Raw genomic sequence first — 21,102 nt, 5'->3', positions numbered from 1 at the left:
GTGATGTCAGCAGACAGCTCTGTGTTTCAAACGGAAAAGAGTTTCCACTGTAGTATTCAGCAGCTAATAAGTACAGGAAGGATTAAGATTTTTTTTAATAGAAGTGATTTACAAATCTGTTTACCTTTCTGGCACCAGTTAATTAAAAAAAAAAAGGTTTTCACCGGAGTACCCCTTTAAAGACGTATTCAGGCGTAATAACATTTTTGACATGTTGTATGGGGATGTTGTAAAAATAAAAAGCAAGTGTAATTTATGTACTCCGATTTCCGGCATTCCCTGTTCCAGGGGCCTCCTGGTCCCCTGCTACTCATCTATTCTTTCTGCTCTTTAAAGTAGTACTCCAGTGGAAAACCTTATTTTTTTTTTTTTTTTTAAATCAACTGGTGCCCGGAAGTGAAACAGATTTGTAAATTATTTCTATTTAAAAATCTTAATCCTTCCAGTACTTATCAGCTGCTGTATGCTGTATACTACACCTCTGTCCATGCAAGGAACAGTCCAGAGCAGGAGAGGTTTGCTATGGGGCTTTTCTCCTGCTCTGGACAGTTCCTAAAATGGACAGAGGTGTCAGCAGAGAGCACTGTGGTCAGACAGAAAGGAAACTCAAAAAGAAAAGAACTTCCTCTGATAAGTACTGGAAGGATTACGATTTTTAAATAGAAGTCATTTGCAAATCTATAACAACAAAGGCACGTACGTGCGCTCACCACTCAACGGAGACAGGTCGGCATGAGAGTCCGGTCCACGGAAGGCTGGATCACAGCATCGGTGCAGGTAGATGGGCGCTCGAGCGCCCATCTACCTGCACCGATGCTGTGATCCAGCCTTCCGTGGACCGTCTCTCATGCCGACCTGTCTCCGTTGAGCGGTGAGTGCACGTACGTGCCTTTGTTGTTATAGATATTGATACTCCATACTTTTCGTATGTGCACCCAAGCAGGAGACAGATTATGGGCCACTGATACTACACAGTATCCCCATTAAAGGTGGAGTAACCCTTTAGTGTGCTCTCTCCCTTTCTTGCTTCTCCATGTTGTATTAATTTGCAAATCTGGTTAACTTTATGGCACCAGTTGAAAAAAATAATGTTTTCCACCAGAGTACCCCTTTAAACAAGGACTTAGAGCAGGACCTGCCCACTAAACCAATCATTGACTGAGGGTGGGTTCACACTACGTTTGTAGTGTACGGTTGATGGATCCGGTTGGGAGGAGCGAAAACCTGCCGCTCCCGTACCCCAGCCGGATCCGTCCAGAACCCCATTCATTTCAATGAGCCTACCAGAATCAAACGCTGACTCCGGTCGGCTCATTTTTACCCGTAAACGGTTTTCCCACCGGACCTAAAACCGTTTACGGGGCAGAAATGAGCAGAGCGGAGTCAGGGTAGGCTCATTGAAATGAATCGGGTTCTGGACGGATCCGGCTGGGGTACGGGAGTGGCAGGTTTTCGCTCCTCCCAACCGGATCCATCACCCGTACACTACAAACGTAATGTGAACCCACCCTGAGTTAGAACAACGCTGTGACCAGTGACTGACTGAGCAGTTGTCTGGAAAGGGAGCTGCTGGGTGCAGGGGTAGGTAAGTATCACTCAATTTTATTATGCGAGAATACTCATTAATGTATAGTCTGAAAATAGAAGGTAACCTCTTTATAATGTAGGATGATTCCATTTGTTGCTGTTTTTGCTTTTTAATTTGTTTTCACTTTGCCTTGTATAGAAAACAAACATTTCGATAACTGAAGGATATCAACAAGCTGCTGCTAACAGATGGCTTTATTATCCTCTACATAAGAGGTGTTCTTCAACACATTCTACAATTTAGTACATTAGTACATTAACATCTAAATACTTCATTTAAATACTTAAAAGGGTTGTCCAGTGAAAATACTTTTCATTAACAGGAAAGGGGATAAGTATCTGATCGCAGGGAGTCCGACTGGGGCCCAGGCTGTAAGAGCACCGAAGATACCCGAGTGCAGCACTTGGAAATCTCCTCTGTATACTACTATATTACCCTTAAAGATGTCACTGCAGGACAAATTATTAACCACATGGTACTGCCACTGGAGCTGCTGTATGTGAACAACAGTTTGTTTTTGTTAGGGATGTCCTATCTGTTGTATCCTGTAATATTGAAGCAATGAAGATTTCCTGCTTAGATAATTTTCTTGGATTTGCACTGACTGCTGGGAACATTGCTGTCCTAGTGGAGGTATGAGCTGTTGCTAACAGTATGTAAGTAGTTGGTTCTAACCATGTACACAATGTTGCCTTCTCAATGTAATCCCCTCTCCCCCTCCCTTTAGTCATAATCATTAACCCTGCTTAGGACATTAAAGAGAAATCATCAAATACATGACATTTCAACTTGGAGCTGTGGGCCAGGGCCGACACCGTAAAGTGATATCCACCTGACAGGGCAGGTGGACAAGTGTTCTGCACCAGGACACCACACTTTCATGTAACAACACTGAAGAAATGACACTCTGCTACAATGTAAAGAGTGAGTGCTTAGCCTGTATAACAGTGTTGAAAGGGGTTATCCACCATAAGGGGATTTTAGTATGTACCTGGCAGACAGTAATGGACATGCTTAGGAAGGATCTGCGCTTGTCTTGGGGCTAAATGGCTATGTTGTGAGATTACCATAACACTGTGGCTAGCTTTTTGTGAACTGGTATTTCCTGTTTAAGTTTTCTTCTTTGCATACAAATCCCATAATTCCATTTTCCTCCCTGCCACACATCATCCACCCCATCCATTGAAACATAAATGAGCTGCATCCATTCAAAAGACCTGTGGTTTTCAATCAGGGTGCCTACAGCTGTTGCATTAGTTGCAGATTTATCTCTCTCCCACCAAGCGATCGCTCCACCCATTGAAGCAGACAGGCTTCCTCTCATCAGCTGACTAGTGAGTCAGGCCTCTGCCACATTGCAACCTGGGGAAAATCTGAGACAACAGTCATTTTGTATGCTGTTAAAAATAAATATTGGGGTGAAAATTACAGAAGAAGAATTGTGAGAAAACCATCACACACAGGTACACACACTATATTATGAAATACACTAACTTTACAGCCCCTGAAAAAAATTCCTGGAATACCCCTTTAATGTTTTGTCCCATTAAAATAACTCCAAAAAAAACCTTGGCAACAAAAGTACACTCCTAAGTAGAAAGGACAAAATTGGCCGGTGTTACATGACAGGTTAGTGTTAAAAGGTCTCAGGTGTGAATGGGGAGCAGGTGTCTTAAATTTGGTGTTATTGCTCTAACACTCTCTAATACTGGTCTTTGAACAGTTCAACATGACACCTCATGGAAAAGAACACTCTGAGGATCTGAAAAAAAAAAAATGTCGCTCTACATTAAGATTGCCTAGGCTATAAGAAGATTGCTATAGGAAGACAGGTTCCACTTAGAACAGGCCCTGACACAAAGTTGAATGCACATGCTTGGTGTCATATCCAGAGGTGGTTCTTGGGAAATATACTCATGAGAGCTGCCAGCATTGCTGCTGAGGATGGAGGCGTGAGGGGCCAGCCTGTCAGTGCATAGACCATACGAAAAACACTGCATCAAATTGGCCTGCATAGCTGTCATCCCTGAAGAAAGCCTCTTCTAAAGAGGAAACAGTTTGCTAAAGACAAGTGGTCTAAGGACATGGATTACTGGAACCATGTCCTGTGGTCCGATGAGACCAAAATAAACTTATTAGGTTGTCACGTTACCATGGCGGCAACTAGGTGGGGAGTACAAAGACAAGTGTGTTTTGCCTACAGTCAAGCATGGTGGTTGGAGTGTCATTGTCTGAGCCTGCATGAGCGCTGCTGGCATTGGGGACGTTAAGATCACCGAGGGAACCATGAATGTCAACATATATTGTGACATAACGAAGTGGAGCATGATCCCCTCCCTTCAAAGACTGAGATGCAGGACAGTATTCCTAAACGATGAAGGACCCAAACATATCTCCAAGCGACCACTGCCTTGCTAAAGAAGCTGAGGGTAAAGGTGATAGACTGGCCAAGCATATACCCCACAACATGTGAAGCTCTGGTGAACTCTGTGCCCAAGAGGCTTAAGGCAGTGCTAGAAAATATGAGGCCCAAATTGGACATTTCCACTTAGGGGTGTACTTTTTTTGGTTGCCAAAGTTTAGACATTTAGGCTAGGATTCCACTGAGGTTTTTTCCCATCAGCAAAAACACCAGGAAAAACTGCCCTAAAAACTGCCACAGCTTATTCCTGCATTTTGGCAGTTTTTCTGGCTTTTTTTTCTGGCGCTTTTCCTGGTGTGTGGAAACAGTCAAATTTGAACCCTGTGGCAGTTTTTTCACTGCTTTCAGGGTACCACTCTGTGGGTCGAATGAGCGCCCAGTCCACAGAGTGTAAGGAGATGAGGAGATACTCCCCCGGCCGTATAGTATACAGGGGTGCATAGTGTACCCGTGCATACTATACAGGAGCCGGGAATCCTGTCACTATACTGACAGGACTCCCTGCTCCTATAGCCCCTTTGGGCGGTGTACAGAATATACGGTATACAGAATATACAGCCATCTATAGATAGCTGTCCCTCACTTACCTCCCTAGCTCCCTGTCCCAGCCGGGTCTATGTAGCCCCGCCCCTAGTGATGATGTCATTTGGGGTGGGGCTACAGACAGGAGACAGGCTAGTAAGGGTATGAGGCTCTGTTCACATTGTACGTTTTCTATAATGTGAACAGACCCTTCTGCCAGTGTCTTCCCCGACAGGGAAAGTTTTGTAATTGTAGTTTTGCAACAATTGGAGGCTCTCTGTTTGGGAAGACATTGCCAAAAATGTCCTAACTGTGTTTGTTTCTTATTTTTTCTCATTTCAGATGCGTGTATGCAGAGGATTACGGCGGATTCGGAGGACTTTTCTTTTCTTTTAACAAAATGGCTAACGAATGCTGTGGGGGAGTGTTTTTTAAAATAAAACAATTTTTCCAATGTGTTGTGTTTTTTTTTTTTATAGAATTTTCAGGCTTAGTAGTGGAAGCCGTCTTATTGACGGAATCCATTACTAAGCCGGGCTTAAAATTATCCCTAAAAACAGCTAGCACTAACCCTCAATTATTACCCTGGTACCCACCGCCCAGGGAGAGCCGGTATCAACAGGACCAGAGAGTCAAAAATTGCGCTACTTGACCTAGGCGGTAACAGGCTGGTGTTATTTAGGCTGGGGAGAGCCAGTAACAATGGTCCTAGCCCACCCTGGTAAAGTCAGGCTGTTGATGCTTGGTTGGTATCTGGCTGAGAATAAAAATACAGGGAACCCATATTTATTTATTTATGGGAGAAAAAAACACATAGGGTTCCCGGTATTTTTATTCACAGCCAGATACCAAGCAGCAATAGCCTGACATTACCATGGTGGACAAAGACCATTGTTACTGGCCCTACCTAGCCTAAATAACACCAGCATGTTACTGTCTAGGCCAAGGAGCACCATTTTTGGCGCACCAGGCCTGTTGGTACTGGCTCTTCCCGGCACCTCTGTGGCGGTGGGTACCGGGGTAATAATCCAGTTCATCTGCATTAGTCCTCCAAATCCACTGTAATCCTCTGTATACATGGATCTGAAACGAGAAGAAAAAAGAAACACAAAAAAGGGTTAGGACATTTTTGGTGCTCTCGGCTGGGAAGAGCGCCCATAATGCAATGTCTTCCAAAACAGAGAGTCTCATTTTGTTGCAAAACTACAACTCCCAGCATGCCCAGACAGCCCAACAGCTGGAGTCTCCCTGTCAGGCAGAATTTGTCTGTTCAAATTACAAAACGTACAATGTGAGGAGAGCCTGGCTCCCATGTGCAGCTCCGCTCCCTAATGATGTAATCACTAGGAGCAGAGCTACACGTACCCAGTCAGGACTGGAGGGAGGTAAGGGGACTTCTTTATCTTATGTATACACTATCTACAACTATCTATAGATAGCTGTATATAGTGTATACCACCCAAAGGGTTAACCTACACTGTCCAGCAGTGTAAGTTAACTCTTTCGTTGCTGGGCTGGTGCATCAAGGGGTTAAGTGAGCCAGCAACGTGTATACTGTATATACATTGCAAGCTCACTGTAAGTTCTTGCTTGGTAGTAGATATATGACGTATATCTACTGCTCAGCAACAGCTGTTACCCTGGCTCTGTAGCCGTGAGCACAGCTGAGTCCCGAAATTCACATCAGAACGATCACAACAGGTGTCACTTGCTGTGATCTGTCCCTTACTGCAGGTACTATTGCTCCTAACATGGAGCACACTCTGTTCCATGCTGGGAGCTGTAGTATCTGTACGAATAGACAAATGGCCCAGGTGTCACTTCTGACACCAGTTGCGATCTGTCTATTAAAGGGGTTGTGCGCTGCCCTGCCTTTCGAAGCTCCGCTTGCAGCGTCCAGAAGTTCATTACTCTGAACGCTGTGTGCGGGCTTCCGAGTTCGCGCCCGCCCCCTCGTGACGTCACACCCGGCCCCTCGTGACGTCACACCCGCCCCCTCAACCAAAGTCTATGAGAAGGGGGCGTGACAGCGGTCGCGCCCCCTTCCCATAGACTTTGGTTGAGGGGGCGGGCGTGACGTCACGAGGGGGCGGCCGCGAACACGGAAGCCCGCACACAGTGTTCGGAGTAATGAACTTCCGGACGCTACGAGCGGAGCTCCGAAAGGCAGGGCAGCACACAACCCCTTTAATGCAGGTACTACAGCTCCCAGCATGGAGCAGAGTGTGCTTCATGTTGGGAGTAGTAGTACCTGCAGCAGAAGTACCTGCAGTTAAGGTCAGATCACAGCCCGTCAAATTCTAGCCTTATGGCTGTGTGTTGGGTAATTTTGAGGGGACACAACATTAAATACTGTTATACAGGCTGAGCCATTACTACTTTACATTGTAGCAGAATTGCAGACTGTCATTTCTTAAGGCTAAGTTTCTACTTGATTTTTTTGTGGCTCCAAAAAAACGCCAGAAAAAACGCCACAGCATTTTCCTGAGTTTTGCGTTTTTTTCTTGCGTTTTTTTCTGGCGTTTTTTGCATTTGAGTGGAAATTGCATTTTTGGCCCCTTTGGTGTTTTCTTTGGTACCCAAAATTTGTTGGGTACCAAAAAAAAAAAAGAAAAAAAAAGGATGCAGTAATGATGGAAAATAAATGTATTTGACCACATTTAAATTAATTTTTAATAGTGTGTGTGTTTCACCTTTTTTTCTCTATTTTTTTACATTTTGTAGGTAGTACTACTACTCCCAGGATGGAACACACTGTTCCATGATGGGAGTAGTAGTACATGTACTAATAGACATATCGCCCCGGGTGTCAGTCGTGACACCTGATGCGATCGTCCATAATATAGCAAAGATGCGGAGCGGCTCTATACAGCACTCGCATCTCCACACTATACTCGGGCCAGTGATGTGATTTTCCGCCCAGAGTGGGGATTGGCCGGATGGTTGCAGCCAATCACAGCTCTCAGAGGGAAATATGAATGAGTGATGTTCTATTCACATCACTGGCCGGAGTATAGTGCAGAGATTTGGAGCGCTGTATAGCCCCTTAAGGACTCAGCCCATTTTGGCCTTAAGGACTCAGACAATTTAATTTTTACGTTTTCATTTTTTCCTCCTCGCCTTCTAAAAATCATAGCTCTTTTATATTTTCATCCACAGACTAGTATGAGGGCTTGTTTTTTGCGCGACCAGTTGTCCTTTGTAATGACATCACTCATTATATCATAAAATGTATGGCGCAACCAAAAAACACTATTTTTGTGGGGAAATTAAAACGAAAAACGCAATTTTGCTAATTTTGGAAGGTTTTGTTTTCACGCCGTACAATTTATGGTAAAAATGACATGTGTTCTTTATTCTGAGGGTCAATACGATTAAAATGATACCCATTATTATATACTTTTATATTATTGTTGCGCTTAAAAAAAATCACAAACTTTTTAACCAAATTAGTACGTTTATAATCCCTTTATTTTGATGACCTCTAACTTTTTTATTTTTCCGTATAAGTGGCGGTACGGGGGCTCATTTTTTGCGCCATGATCTGTACTTTTTTTTTATACCACATTTGCATATAAAAAACTTTTAATACATTTTTTATAATTTTTTTTTTAATAAAATGTATTAAAAAAGTAGGAATTTTGGACTTTTTTTATTTTTTTTCGTTCACGCCGTTCACCGTACGGGATCATTAACATTTTATTTTAATAGTTCGGACATTTACGCACGCGGTGATACCAAATATGTCTATAAAAAATGTTTTTTACGCTTTTTGGGGTAAAATAGGAAAAAACGGACGTTTTACTTTTTTTGGGGGGGAGGGGATTTTTCACTTTTTTTTTACTTTTACTTTTAAATTTTTTTAAATTTTTTTTTACACTTGAATAGTCCCCATAGGGGACTATTCATAGCAATACCATGATTGCTAATACTGATCTGTTCTATGTATAGGACATAGAACAGATCAGTTTTATCGGTCATCTCCTGCTCTGGTCTGCTCGATCACAGACCAGAGCAGGAGACGCCGGGAGCCGCACGGAGGAAGGAGAGGGGACCTCCGTGCGGCGTTATGAATGATCGGATCCCCGCAGCAGCGCTGCGGGCGATCCGATCGTTCATTTAAATGGCGAACTGCCGCAGATGCCGGGATCTGTATTGATCCCGGCACCTGAGGGGTTAATGGCGGACGCCCGCAAGATCGCGGGCGTCGTCCATTGCCGGCGGGTCCCTGGCTGCGATCAGCAGCCGGGATCAGCCGCGCATGACACGGGCATCGCTCCGATGCCCGCGGTTATGCTTAGGACGTAAATGTACGTCCTGGTGCGTTAAGTACCACCTCACCAGGACGTACATTTACGTCCTGCGTCCTTAAGGGGATAGAACCGCTCCGCATCCCTGCAATAGATATTACGATCCAATCAGGTGTCAGGAGTGACACCCGCTGTGATCTGTTCTTAACTGTGTTCCATGCTGGGAGCTGTAGTACCTGCATTAATAGACAGATCACAGCGAGTGTAACTTCTGACACCTGTTGCGATCAGACTATTAATGCAGGCACTACAGCTCCCAGCATTTAGCAGAGTGCACTCCATGTTGGGAGCAGTAGTACCTGCAGTTAAGGAAAGATAAAAACGGATGTCACTCCTGAAACCCGCCGGCCGCATCTATAAATTATACAGGAGGATCATAACGGACCCGGGCGATCTGTCAATTAGTACAGGTACTACTACTCCCATCATGGAACAGTGGGTTCCATGCTGGGAGTAGTAGTACTACCTAAAATATGAAGAAGAAAAAAATGAGAAAAACACACACACTACATTTTTATTATTATCGGCTACATTTTTAGTGCCCTGTCTGCACACATAAATTGATCGCTGTTTTAAAAATTAATAAAAATGTTGTTATAAAAAATAACAATTTTTTCCATCACTACTGTATCTTTTTTATTTTTTTTTATTGGTACCCTACAAAATTTTATTAAAAAAAGGTATCTCCATCACTTTTTGGATCGCTAAAGACCAAAATAAGACCAAAAACTGCCTGCAAAAAAGCCAAAGTTAACACCCACATGGCGTTTTTCTTGGCGTTTTTCCACTCCCATAGACTTCTATTGGAGAAAAACACCAAGGTTTCCGGGAAAAAAAAAAAAAAAAAACATTGGCTCAACATGCTGCGACTTTTCAAAACCACCAAGGAGCTACAATAGAGTGAAAAAAAGTTTTTTGGCCTAAAACGCCAACAAGTAGAAACTTCAAGACAGAACAGCGGTCCAGGACCATAAAATTGGAACATCATACCGGAGGTGCAAACTTCAAGGTGCAAAGATTCTTTATTGGATGCAACGCTAAACAGTAAGTAGCATTTCTAGCCCGTACCGGGCTCTTCGTCAGGCAATGACAAACACATGAATAGACAGGTATTTAAAACAAGGTGTAAAATTACTTCCGGATCAAATCGGACCGGAAGGAGAAAACAGACATGTACAGGTAAAAATGTTAAAACATCAAATACAATGTGAAGGTTTAGTAATGTTCATAAAAAGGCATCCACATAAAAAAATAAAAATTAATAAAAGTTGATTAAAACCAAAACCAAAAGAAGGCAGCACAATGATCCGTACTAAATACAAGTGACGTCATAGGAAAGCGTCCAGTACGGTTACAGGTGTACAATGGATAGAAACGAGTGTGCGCAGGCGAAATGGGTGTACATGAAAATTCAGAGTCTGCACATAATGGGTGATCTGCGACTGGAGCTCCACAGTCATGGACAGGTAAAGGGAAGATTTGCGCATGCGTATTGGGTGTACAAAGGATTCAGGAGTGTGCACATGATAAGTAGAGCGCAGTGCAGCTGATTCTGCGCAGGCCTGAACGAGTGGAACAGTGGGCTCCAGATCAGGGGGCTACAGCGGTTGCAAAAAGCTTATCGGGCCTCTGAAACAACTAATCAATACATGGTAAGTGAAAAAGGGATAGATGAGAATAATTCTAGATGGAGACAAATGAATAACAGAGTAGGGCTGATAAATAACGGGAACATATAAAATAGAAAATACTCATATAAGGAACAGGGGGACGTCCGGGAGAAAATATTGTCAGGATGGAGGATTCATCATGATATAACTTCTCTGATCTCATTCAGACCATGAGGCGCCAAAGTGTGTATTTTATATATCCAATACTTCTCCAATTTCTTCAGCTTTTAAAAACGGTTACTGATATTTGCAGGCACAAAATCAATAGGTGTAATTTGAATGGATGGTTCTTTGTCTGGGTGCAGGAGAGTGATGTGTTTCGATAAACCATGGAGTAAAAATGTATTTTTAATATTCAGTCTGTGTTGATTTAACCTCAGGTGAAGGGGTCTCGTTGTCCGGCCGATATACTGTAGTGAGCAATGAATGTACTTAATCATGTATATGACATGGTCTGTGCAGCATGTCAGCTGATATTTTATATCAAAGGTTTCTCCTGTAGTAGATGAGGTGATATTGGTAGATTTGTGGCAGATTTGTAAACAGCAGAGGCACCGGGATTTTTGACATTTGAAACTCCCTTTTTGTAGGGGTTTCCCAAAGGGATCAGTCGGAAAACTGTATTGTTGTAATTGCCGTTTGACTTGGCTAGGTGCCAATATGGTTTTGAGCGAGGTTGCTCGCCTGTACATGCACCACGGTTTTGAGGGGAGACTTGAACCAAGGAAAGGGTCTGCCTTTAATATGTGCCAATGCTGCGTACTAATCCTCTTGATGGTACAAGCGTCTCTACTGTATGTAGTAACGAGGTTGGAAGAAAAAGGATTATCATTGGGATTTTTGGATAATCTAGGTTTGGCAATCAAATTTGTTTTGGTTTTATTAAGACACTTCAGTTGGGATAATACTTTGGTACGATTGTATGCGTGATTGAGAATTTTTTTCGGGATAGTGCTTTTCCCAAAATCTGTCATATAAAATTTTAGACTGTTTTTTTGAAAGTGTAATGATCAGTACAATTTTTACGAATTCTTTTATACTGGCTGAACGGAATATTAGTTAGCCATTTTTTGAAATGCCCACTCCGGAAGTCTAAATAACTATTGGCATCCACCTTTTTGAAAAGGAAGAAAAGGGGATCCATAACCAATTCATTACAAAAAGATAATAAATGAATAAATTCATTTGCAAACACAAACTCACTGCAGCTGAAAATCATTTATTACAGAAAGGTCTCTCCTCTGCCCTGAGACTCATACCAATCCATTCGATCTGTTTTTGGACGTTCAAAAATTTGTACGCAAATTGACATTAAAACGTCATTTTGAAATACAGAAACACAAACACCCTGCCGACGACTCCGGTCCAAGTACATCCCACACATCTTCATCAACCGACAATGGGGGTCACCATACCAAGTTAAAAACCCCCGTCAAATTTCTATCCCCTACAGTCTCAAGGTGCCCACATTGAAACATTTCACCAATTAGTGAATGATGATTTGAATAGTAAACTTGCCAAAACTAAGTACTACTCTAAAGGACAACTTGACGAGGGAAGAAAGAAAGGCCTTGAAACAACTGAGATCCAACACGGAAATAATGATTTGTCCTGCGGACAAGGGAGGTGCTCTAGTCCTAATGGACTAAGAACAATACGATCAGGAGTCACTGCGGATTTTATCTGACACCTCCTATTATTCCACTGTCACCGCAGACCCTTTTGAGAAAATAAAAAAAGACCTTATAGCTTTAGTCAATAAAGCAACTGAAGACTTCATTCTTTCAAAAGACGAACAGAAATTCATTATTCAAACTTGCCATAACAAGCCCTAATTTTACCAACTACCAAAAATTCACAAATCCATCACCTCCCCACCAGGACGCCCTATCATTGCCTGTCCAAATTCCACACTAAGTAATCTTGCTCACTATTTGGATTTACACCTTCAAATTTATGCTACAAGTCTTCAGAGTTATTTAAAAGATTCAACCCAGCTTATTGAACATCTCATTCCACTGCAATGGCAACCAGAATATATATTCATCACCTGTGATGTATCATCCTAATACTCAAATATCAAACATGAACTTGGGATTAAATGTGTACGGGAGGCTCCTGAACACCGAAACTTCATTATCAATTCTCTTTCATATATCCTGTAAAATAATTTCTTTACATACAATGCTGCCATATTCCATCAAGAACTCGGTACAGCAATGGGCTCAAAAGTCGCCCCTGTATATGGAAATATTTTCATGGGTGCTTTTGAGACCCAGTACATCTGGAATAACCCAGCCATCACACAGAATATTGCAGTTTATTATCATTACATTGACGATTTGTTTTTTATTTGGAAAGGTCCACCAGACACTATATCTCTATTTCTTCAATATCTTAATACCAACTCCTGGGGCCTTCAATTTACTTTGGACTCCAAAAAAATAAAAATTAACTTTCTGGAAATTCAGATCACCCACAATGACACTTCCTTTTTAACATCCACCTTTTTCAAAAAGGTGGATACCAATAGTTATTTAGACTTCCGGAGTGGGCATTTAAAAAAAATGGCTAACTAATATTCCGTTCAGCCAGTATAAAAGAATTTGTAAAAATTGTACTGATCATTACACTTTGAAAAAACTGTCTAAAATTTTATATGACAGATTTTGGGAAAAGCCCCATTTCTGAAAAAATTCTCAATCACGCATACAATCGTACAAAAATATTATCCCAACTGAAGTGTCTTAATAAAACCAAAACAAATTCGATTGCCAAACCTAGATTATCCAAAAATCACAATGATAATCCATTTTCTTCCAACCTCGGTACTACATACAGTAGAGATGCTTGTACCATCAAGAGGATTATTACGCAGCATTGGCACATATTAAAGGCAGACCCTTTCCTTGGTTCAAGTCTCCCCTCAAAATCGCGGTGCACGTACAGGCGAGCAACCTCGCTCAAAACCATATTGGCAATTACAACAATACAGTTTTCCGACTGATCCCTTTGGGAAACCCCTACAAAAAGGGAGTTTCAAATGTCAAAAATCACGGTGCCTCTGCTGTTAACAAATCTGCCACGAATCTACCAATATCACCTCATCTACTACAGGAGAAACCTTTGATATAAAATATCAGCTGACATGCTGCACAGACCATGTCATATACATGATTAAGTACATGCATTGCTCACTACAGTATATCGGCCGGACAACGAGACCCCTTCACCTGAGGTTAAATCAACACAGACTGAATATTAAAAATACATTTTTACTCCATGGTTTATCGAAACACATCACTCTCCTGCACCCAGACAAAGAACCATCCATTCAAATTACACCTATTGATTTTGTGCCTGCAAATATCAGTAACCGTTTTGAAAAGCTGAAAGAAAATGGAGAAGTATTGGATATATAAAATACACACTTTGGCGTCTGACTGAGATCAGAGAAGTTATATCATGATGAATCCTCCATCCTGACAATATTTTCTCCCGGACGTCCCCCTGTTCCTTATATGAGCATTTTCTATTTTATATGTTCCCGTTATTTATCAGCCCTACTCTGTTATTCATTTGTCTCCATCTAGAATTATTCTCATCTATCCCTTTTTCACTTACCATGTATTGATTAGTTGTTTCAGAGGCCCGATAAGCTTTTTGCAACCGCTGTAGCCCCCTGATCTGGAGCCCACAGTTCCACTCGTTCAGGCCTGCGCAGAATCAGCTGCACTGCGCTCTACTTATCGTTCACTGCACTGCACTGCGCTCTACTTATCATGTGCACACTCCTGAATCCTTTGTACACCCAATACGCATGCGCAAATCTTCCCTTTACCTGTCCATGACTGTGGAGCTCCAGTCGCAGATCACCCATTATGCGCAGACTCTGAATTTTCATGTACACCCATTACGCCTGCGCACACTCGTTTCTATCCATTGTACACCTGTAACCGTACTGGACTCTTTCCTATGACGTCACTTGTATTAAGTACGGATCATTGTGCTGCCTTCTTTTGTTTTTGTTTTTAATCAACTTTTATAAATTTTTATTTTTTTATGTGGATGCCTTTTTATGAACATTACTAAACCTTCACATTGTATTTGATGTTTTAACATTTTTACCTGTACATGTCTGTTTTCTCCTTCCGGTCCGATTTGACCCGGAAGTAATTTTACACCTTGTTTTAAATACCTGTCTATTCATGTGTTTGTCATTGCCTGACGAAGAGCCCGGTACGGGCTAGAAACGCTACTTACTGTTTAGCATTGCATCCAATAAAGAATCTTTGCACCTTGAAGTTTGCGCCCCCTGTATGATGTTCCAATTTTATGGTCCCTGACCGCTGTTCTGTCTTGAAGCTTTTCCGTTTTCCGCTGGAATTACGGAGGAACCAGAAGGCTGCACTTCTTATCTGTTATGCCATTCTAGATGTTATGCTCTTAGCATAACTCACAAAGGTAAGGGTCCATCTTGCGGATCCATTTTTTTTGTAATTATATACACAAATCTCACTTGGGTTTACCTGCACGAGGTGCGCACCTGTATTTTTCTTTCTCCTGTTCTAACAAGTAGAAACTTAGCCTTAGTGTTGTCACATGAAAAGATAAAAGAAAATATTTATAAATATGTGAGGGATGTGCAAGCTACTGCAACATCTTCCATATAAAGTACATTTTCTCGAAATGTAATTTTAGAGTAGCCTTGTTACGAATCAAAGGTGAAAACAGACAATAGACAGTCCTGTGTGGAAACAGGAGTCTCCTTTACTTACTGGGCCCTTGTGCAAGTGTACAGGTTACACGTATGGTATGTCTTTAGCATAAAGCAGTGTATGGAGATCATAACCAATGTGGATAGCAATGTACTACTGGCACATACTGAATTTTTCTGTTCTTTTTCTACTAAAGGCTATAGATCAGTAGTTTCCAAGAGGTAGACCTTCAGATGTTGCAAAACTACAATTTCCAGCATTTTTTTTTTACAATAATCGGTAGTAATATACAAGTTACCATGCCTGACATGTCTACCTTGTGGTACTACAAGATAAGCAAACACCATTTCCCCTTAAACTCACAGTATTACTAAGAATGAACCAGCATCTTCCGGTGAACAGCCTGATTGTACAGTATCATATATTTCATGATCTCCAACGTATATTATTTAGTAATAATCCACATGTGGTGGTATCCTTAAAGGAGAAGTACATCTGCTAATGCCATTTGTGGTTCCGCAGTTTCTGGGAACTTCAGATATGGGAGATAAAGTAGACATCATTGCAGACATTATTGTGGATATAGGCAGAAAGATTTCAACTGACATTAAAGCGTAACTGTCACTACATTATTTTATTTAAAATGGGGGTGATTTAAACTTTTATTAGGGAAAGGACTTACATTGTTTAATATTATTTTTTTTTCACCTTTTATCCAATATGTTTTAGTCCCTATAGGGAATTATTGCATGCAATCTTGCAATTGCATACACTGAACAATGCAGTGGCAAAGCACAGCATTGATCAGTGTTATTAGTGCTCCATTAGTGCAGACTGCACTATTGGGGCACCAATGCCCAGGGCCGCGTTGTCTCTCTTTGGCTACATCAGCACCTGGTCGGCTGAGTTATTAACAGAGAGTGAGCCAACACTCTGCCTTTATCACTGCACAAGCGTGCTGAGTCAGGAGGCATCAGGTGCATGCAGAGATGTCTCTGGTGCACCGTAGTAGAAGATGGATGGCGCATGCGCAGAGGCCCTGTGTGTCAATCCCAAAGCAGGCCAATTGTTGACATAGCCAAAGAGAAGTGGTGCAGCCAGGGGCATTGCAGACCCATGGCCACTTCTCTCCTACCATTCCTGACAAAAGTGATTTTTGAGCACATAAAGCCACCAATTAGGCAGCCAAATGTATGGCGGCATTACAGTGTACATACTGTGCGTACTTATAAGGGACCTCTGTTAGGGACAGTTGAGCTTTAAAAGGGCACCATGCTCCAGAATTATGAACACTTGGTACTAAATGTCTGCCCCTTGGTAATAAGCTGTTATTGCCAGGAGAAACTACTGTACATCTTGCCACTTACTGTAGCATAATACAGCACCATTTAAATAAAAGGCTACTCATGCCCTTGTTTGCCAGAGTGGCTTTCTGTTCTGCCTCAGAGAGTGGAGGTGGTATGGGTTGAGGGGTCCTGAATGTAAAAGGGATTTTAGACACGGTGTTGTCTTTATGCGCATACCATCTGTGCTACCACTTATGTAGCTGGTGAAAAATACAAGCAGATAGGCTCTTTTTCCATTTATCATATTTAAAAAAAATTACAGATTTTTGGTTATTTCACTTCTAAAAACATGAAATAAAAAGTGACCAAAAAGTCTGGTCTACCCAAAATGTGGTCTAAAAAAAAAAAACCCTACAGTTCACCATTAAAACAACAAACCCTCACAGAGCTCTATAAATGGAAAAGTAAAAAAGTAATAAAACGATAAAATGTGTTGATACTAAGAAACAGTTTTCCCTGTTTTGATTGTAAAAGTTGTAAAACCTAAAAAGTAAAAGTACATAAATGTGTTATCGCAGTAGGCATACTTAACAGCATAAGGGTAACTTGAGACTACAGAAATACCGTGCTCAAAATAGTGTTCTGGAATTCAACTGTGGGAACCTTAACATTGTTGTCAATGGGCTTTCCGCGGATCCACTCACACTGTGGAATTTCAGTGGAGGAGAACTTTGCTGCTGAAATTGATCCGCCGAAAGAATGAACCTGTTCATTCTTTTAGCGAAATTACATGTGTGCTATATTGTTGTCAATGTTGACAGCGCAGGATTTCAGCGGCTGCGTCCAGATGGAGTCTCCAGATTGGAATTTCATGAGCAAAGGTTACTCAGTGTGAGCATACCCTTAAAAAGGGTAGCACGTTAATTTTACTGCAGTTTTTTTTGCTACACAATAAACTGTATGGTAAAACGAAAGGTGCCAACTTTTTCTGCAAATAATAAGTCCTTCTAACACATTTTTTATAGAAAAATAAAAAAGTTATGGTAAAATAAAAAAGGAGGTGAGGAGGTAGAAACAAATACGGTATGCTGTCTCCAAAAATCATGGCAGGAAGATGGGGAAGGGAAGTACTTTGCTATTTTGCCTAGCAATAATAACACAGGCATGACCAGCTTTATACTGGAAATTCCATTAAAGAATGGGGGTGCAGTAATGAACAGATGTAATGGGACCACATTGGAACATGTGTGGCCTGTGCCTAGGGCAGCAGTGTTGTGGGAAACAAGTAAAACAAATGTAATTATTTTCATATAGCTGTTGCCGCCATTCTGTTACCTAGAAAAAAGAAAAAAAACATTTCCCCATTTGGTTAAATCCACAGGGGTCATAAAATTTAAAGCGTATCTGTGATCACATTCCGGTGGCAGAGTATCTGTTTAAATCTCCCGGCAACTTAGTAGCCCGAGACTTGCATGGGACTTCCGGCAAATCCTGAGTTGTCCTGAGCGGTCAAATCTTGGGCTATGAAGTCGCCAGAAGATTTTACTCGGATTGTGATCAGAGTTACGCTTTAAAAGAGATATGTCATGCATAAAAACTCATCCCCTATTCGTGCAGGGGTCATGACCCTCCTTTCTCGGGGAGAGCAGAGGGCCCATGCAGGAGATCACGGAGGTCCCAGGAGTTTTGTGTATGATACTTCTCCTTTAACCTATAGATTTGCAGCTGCAGGATGATCACTATGTTGTTGGTTTGTGATTATGTTCTGTGAATAGGGGTGAGGTCTATGATGCCTCTGCGACTATCTCTGTATGCAGTGCATGCGTTTTTTTTTGCTGCATATGTGGACAGACCTGCATAAAAAAGGACGCTTGTGGACAGAGGCGGCTCTAGACTTTTTGAGGCCTTAGGTGAAATAAATCTGAGGCCCCCCAAGCGCGATAAAAAGAAAAAAAAAGTAAGCAGGCGATATTAAAATTAACTCTATAAATTGCATATTTTAAGACAAACTTTATATATATCATAACCTTGCTATTCGCAGCTCTTGAAATCTTATTTTTCTAATTAAATTATTCTACAAAATATCTATACACAAACATTGGGTATAGATAAAAATGTGTCTGACTACTCAGTTATTCCTATTGGTGGCTCCTAAAACTGAAATAAAGTTGTCAACAGGGTATTCAAAGAACACTATAGAATTAGGAACACAAATGTGTATTCCTGACCCTATAGTGGTAAACTATTTAGCACCCCACATCCACTTTAAATTTAGAAAAAAGGTACCTTAATTCTAGAGTTGCACAAGTCTGCTGACTTGGCTGACATAATCTAAATTGATGATCTCTGTCATTCACAGTGCTTTCCCATAGGAAAGATTTTTCTCTGCTCCTCTTCCCCTTTTTTTTTTGCTCTCCTTCCATTTTCTCTCCTCTCATTCCCCTTTTCTTTGCTCTCCTTCCCCTTTCTCTGCTCCCATTCCCCTTTTCTTTGCTCTCCTTCTGCTATCCTTCCTCTGATCCTCTTCCAATTTTTTTCTGCTCTCCATCCCATTTTGATGTCTCTTCTTCCCATTGTATTTGCTCTCCTGCTGCTCTCTTCCTCTTATCTGCTGCTCTAATATGACTTTTCTTTGCTCTCCTTCTGCTCCCTTACCCTTTGCTCTCCTTCTTTGCTCCTCTTCCCCTTTTTTCAGCTCTGTCCCATTTTGTTGTCTCTTCTTCCCATTTTATTTGCTCTCCTTCCTCCTATCTGCTGCTCTAATATCCCCTTTCTTTGCTCATCCTCCCCCTTTCCTCTGCTCTTCTCCCCTTTTCTCTGTTCTGCTTACCTTTTACTCTCTTGTGCTCTGCTCGTGCTCACTTTCCTGCAGCAGCAGCTAGTCTTCTTTCTTAATCTTCTCTTCTTCTTCTCGGTACCGCGGGCGGGGGAATGCAGGGAGGGGTTAGATCGCGTCATGACGTAATCGGCATTGCGGAATGCGGATTGGTGGATTGCCAGTTCAGAAGGCGGATGGGAGGGGACTCACTCCAGCATCATGATGAAACGAACAGTAATATTCCGCGGATGCGATCGGGTGACGAGAAAGGGGCTGAACTAGGGATGTCCCGATACCATTTTTTAAAGACCGAGTACGAGTGTCGATACTTAAATTCTAGTACTCGACGATACCAAATACGAGTATTTATATTTTAAAGGGAATCTGACACCAGTGTGACCCTGTTTCTGGCGCTGCTTACCGTATGATATGTAGGTTCCTTGTTGTGTACAATGGAGGCAGCTGCTGTAATATGAGCCAAGATTCCTCTCTACTCCATTGGGCAGAACAGGGAATTTGCATTGGCGGTGAGACCGATGTACACATGGTGAGCAGCGATAGAAACCGGGTCACCTGCACTATCTACCTATAAATTGAGGTTAGTGCAGGTAACTCTGCTGTAAAATTTCCTCTAATAGTAGGTAGTATCCCCTTGCAGACATTAGCAGCAGCCCCTGGCAGTCATTAGTAGCAACCCCCCTGTAGACAGCAGCCCCCCTTGTAGACAGCAGTCCCCCTTGTAGACAGCAGGCCCCCCTTGTAGACATTAGTAGCAGCCCCCCTGTAGACCGCAGCCCCCATTTAAACAGCAGCAGGCCCCACCGTTAGACAGCAGCAGCCCCCCCCCCACGTTTTGACAGAAGCAGGGCCCCCCCTTTAGACAGCAGCAGGGCCCCCCCTTTAGAAAGCAGCAGGGCCCCCCCTTTAGACATCAGTGCACCCCCCCTGTAGACAGCAGGTCCCCCTCTTTAGACACCAGCAGGCCCCCCTGTAGACATTAGTAGCAGCCCCCTCCTTGCAGACAGCTCCCCTGCAGCTGTCCTCTGTCAGGTGCTGCCGCTCCACTGCCCCGTTCTCCTGTCCTCCCGTCCACATCATGGCATCCTATGGAGGAGCATGTGACATATACGTCATTCTGCTTCCTCCATAGCGTTACGCTGGGAGCAGGGGAGGAGGTGGAGTGACATGTGTGTAACATGCTCCTCCATGGAACACTATGATGCACACGGGAGGATGGGAGAATGGGGCAGCGGAGTGGCAGCAGGTATCGGACATGGTATCGGGGTCATTAAACGAGTCCCTGATACCGTGCAAATGGATAGTATCGGCACCGATACCAATACTAGTATCGGGACATCCCTAGGCTAAACAATTAACAATTTTGTCCGGGAAAGACTGCTGACATATTTTTTATTACAGTAGCCTGCAGCTCTCTAATTATACGATTTAGGTGGCCGTGAGGCCCCTTTTAGCACGAGGCTTTAGGCGGCCGCCTAAATTGCCTAATTAGAGAGCCGCCTCTGCTTGTGGAATCCCCTTAATGTATGCAGTCGGAGTGCCCAGGGCAGCTTCAGATACCTGAATAGGTGGTGACAATGGGGTTTGACAGTGATCTCTCCTTCCACAGAACTATGTAGCATATTGTAGAGGAGATTTGCATGACATAGTGCTGCCATATACTGTATGAGGGCTGCAGTGTAGACAGTACAGTGCTGCCATATAGTGTATGAGGGCTGCGGTGTGGACAGTACAGTGCTGCCATATACTG

General features: G+C 42.4%; 1 protein-coding gene across 1 annotated transcript in view; it reads right to left on the bottom strand.

Annotated features, from left to right (window-relative positions):
* Nucleotides 1–21,102, bottom strand: part of DOCK10 (dedicator of cytokinesis 10) — a 431,686-nt gene that overhangs the window by 398,046 nt on the left and 12,538 nt on the right. The gene's annotated exons all lie outside the window — the stretch shown is intronic.

Source organism: Hyla sarda, chromosome 3, assembly GCF_029499605.1.
Source record: "Hyla sarda isolate aHylSar1 chromosome 3, aHylSar1.hap1, whole genome shotgun sequence".
Classification (NCBI taxonomy): Eukaryota; Metazoa; Chordata; class Amphibia; order Anura; family Hylidae; genus Hyla; species Hyla sarda.
This window is presented reverse-complemented; position numbering and strand designations above follow the sequence as displayed.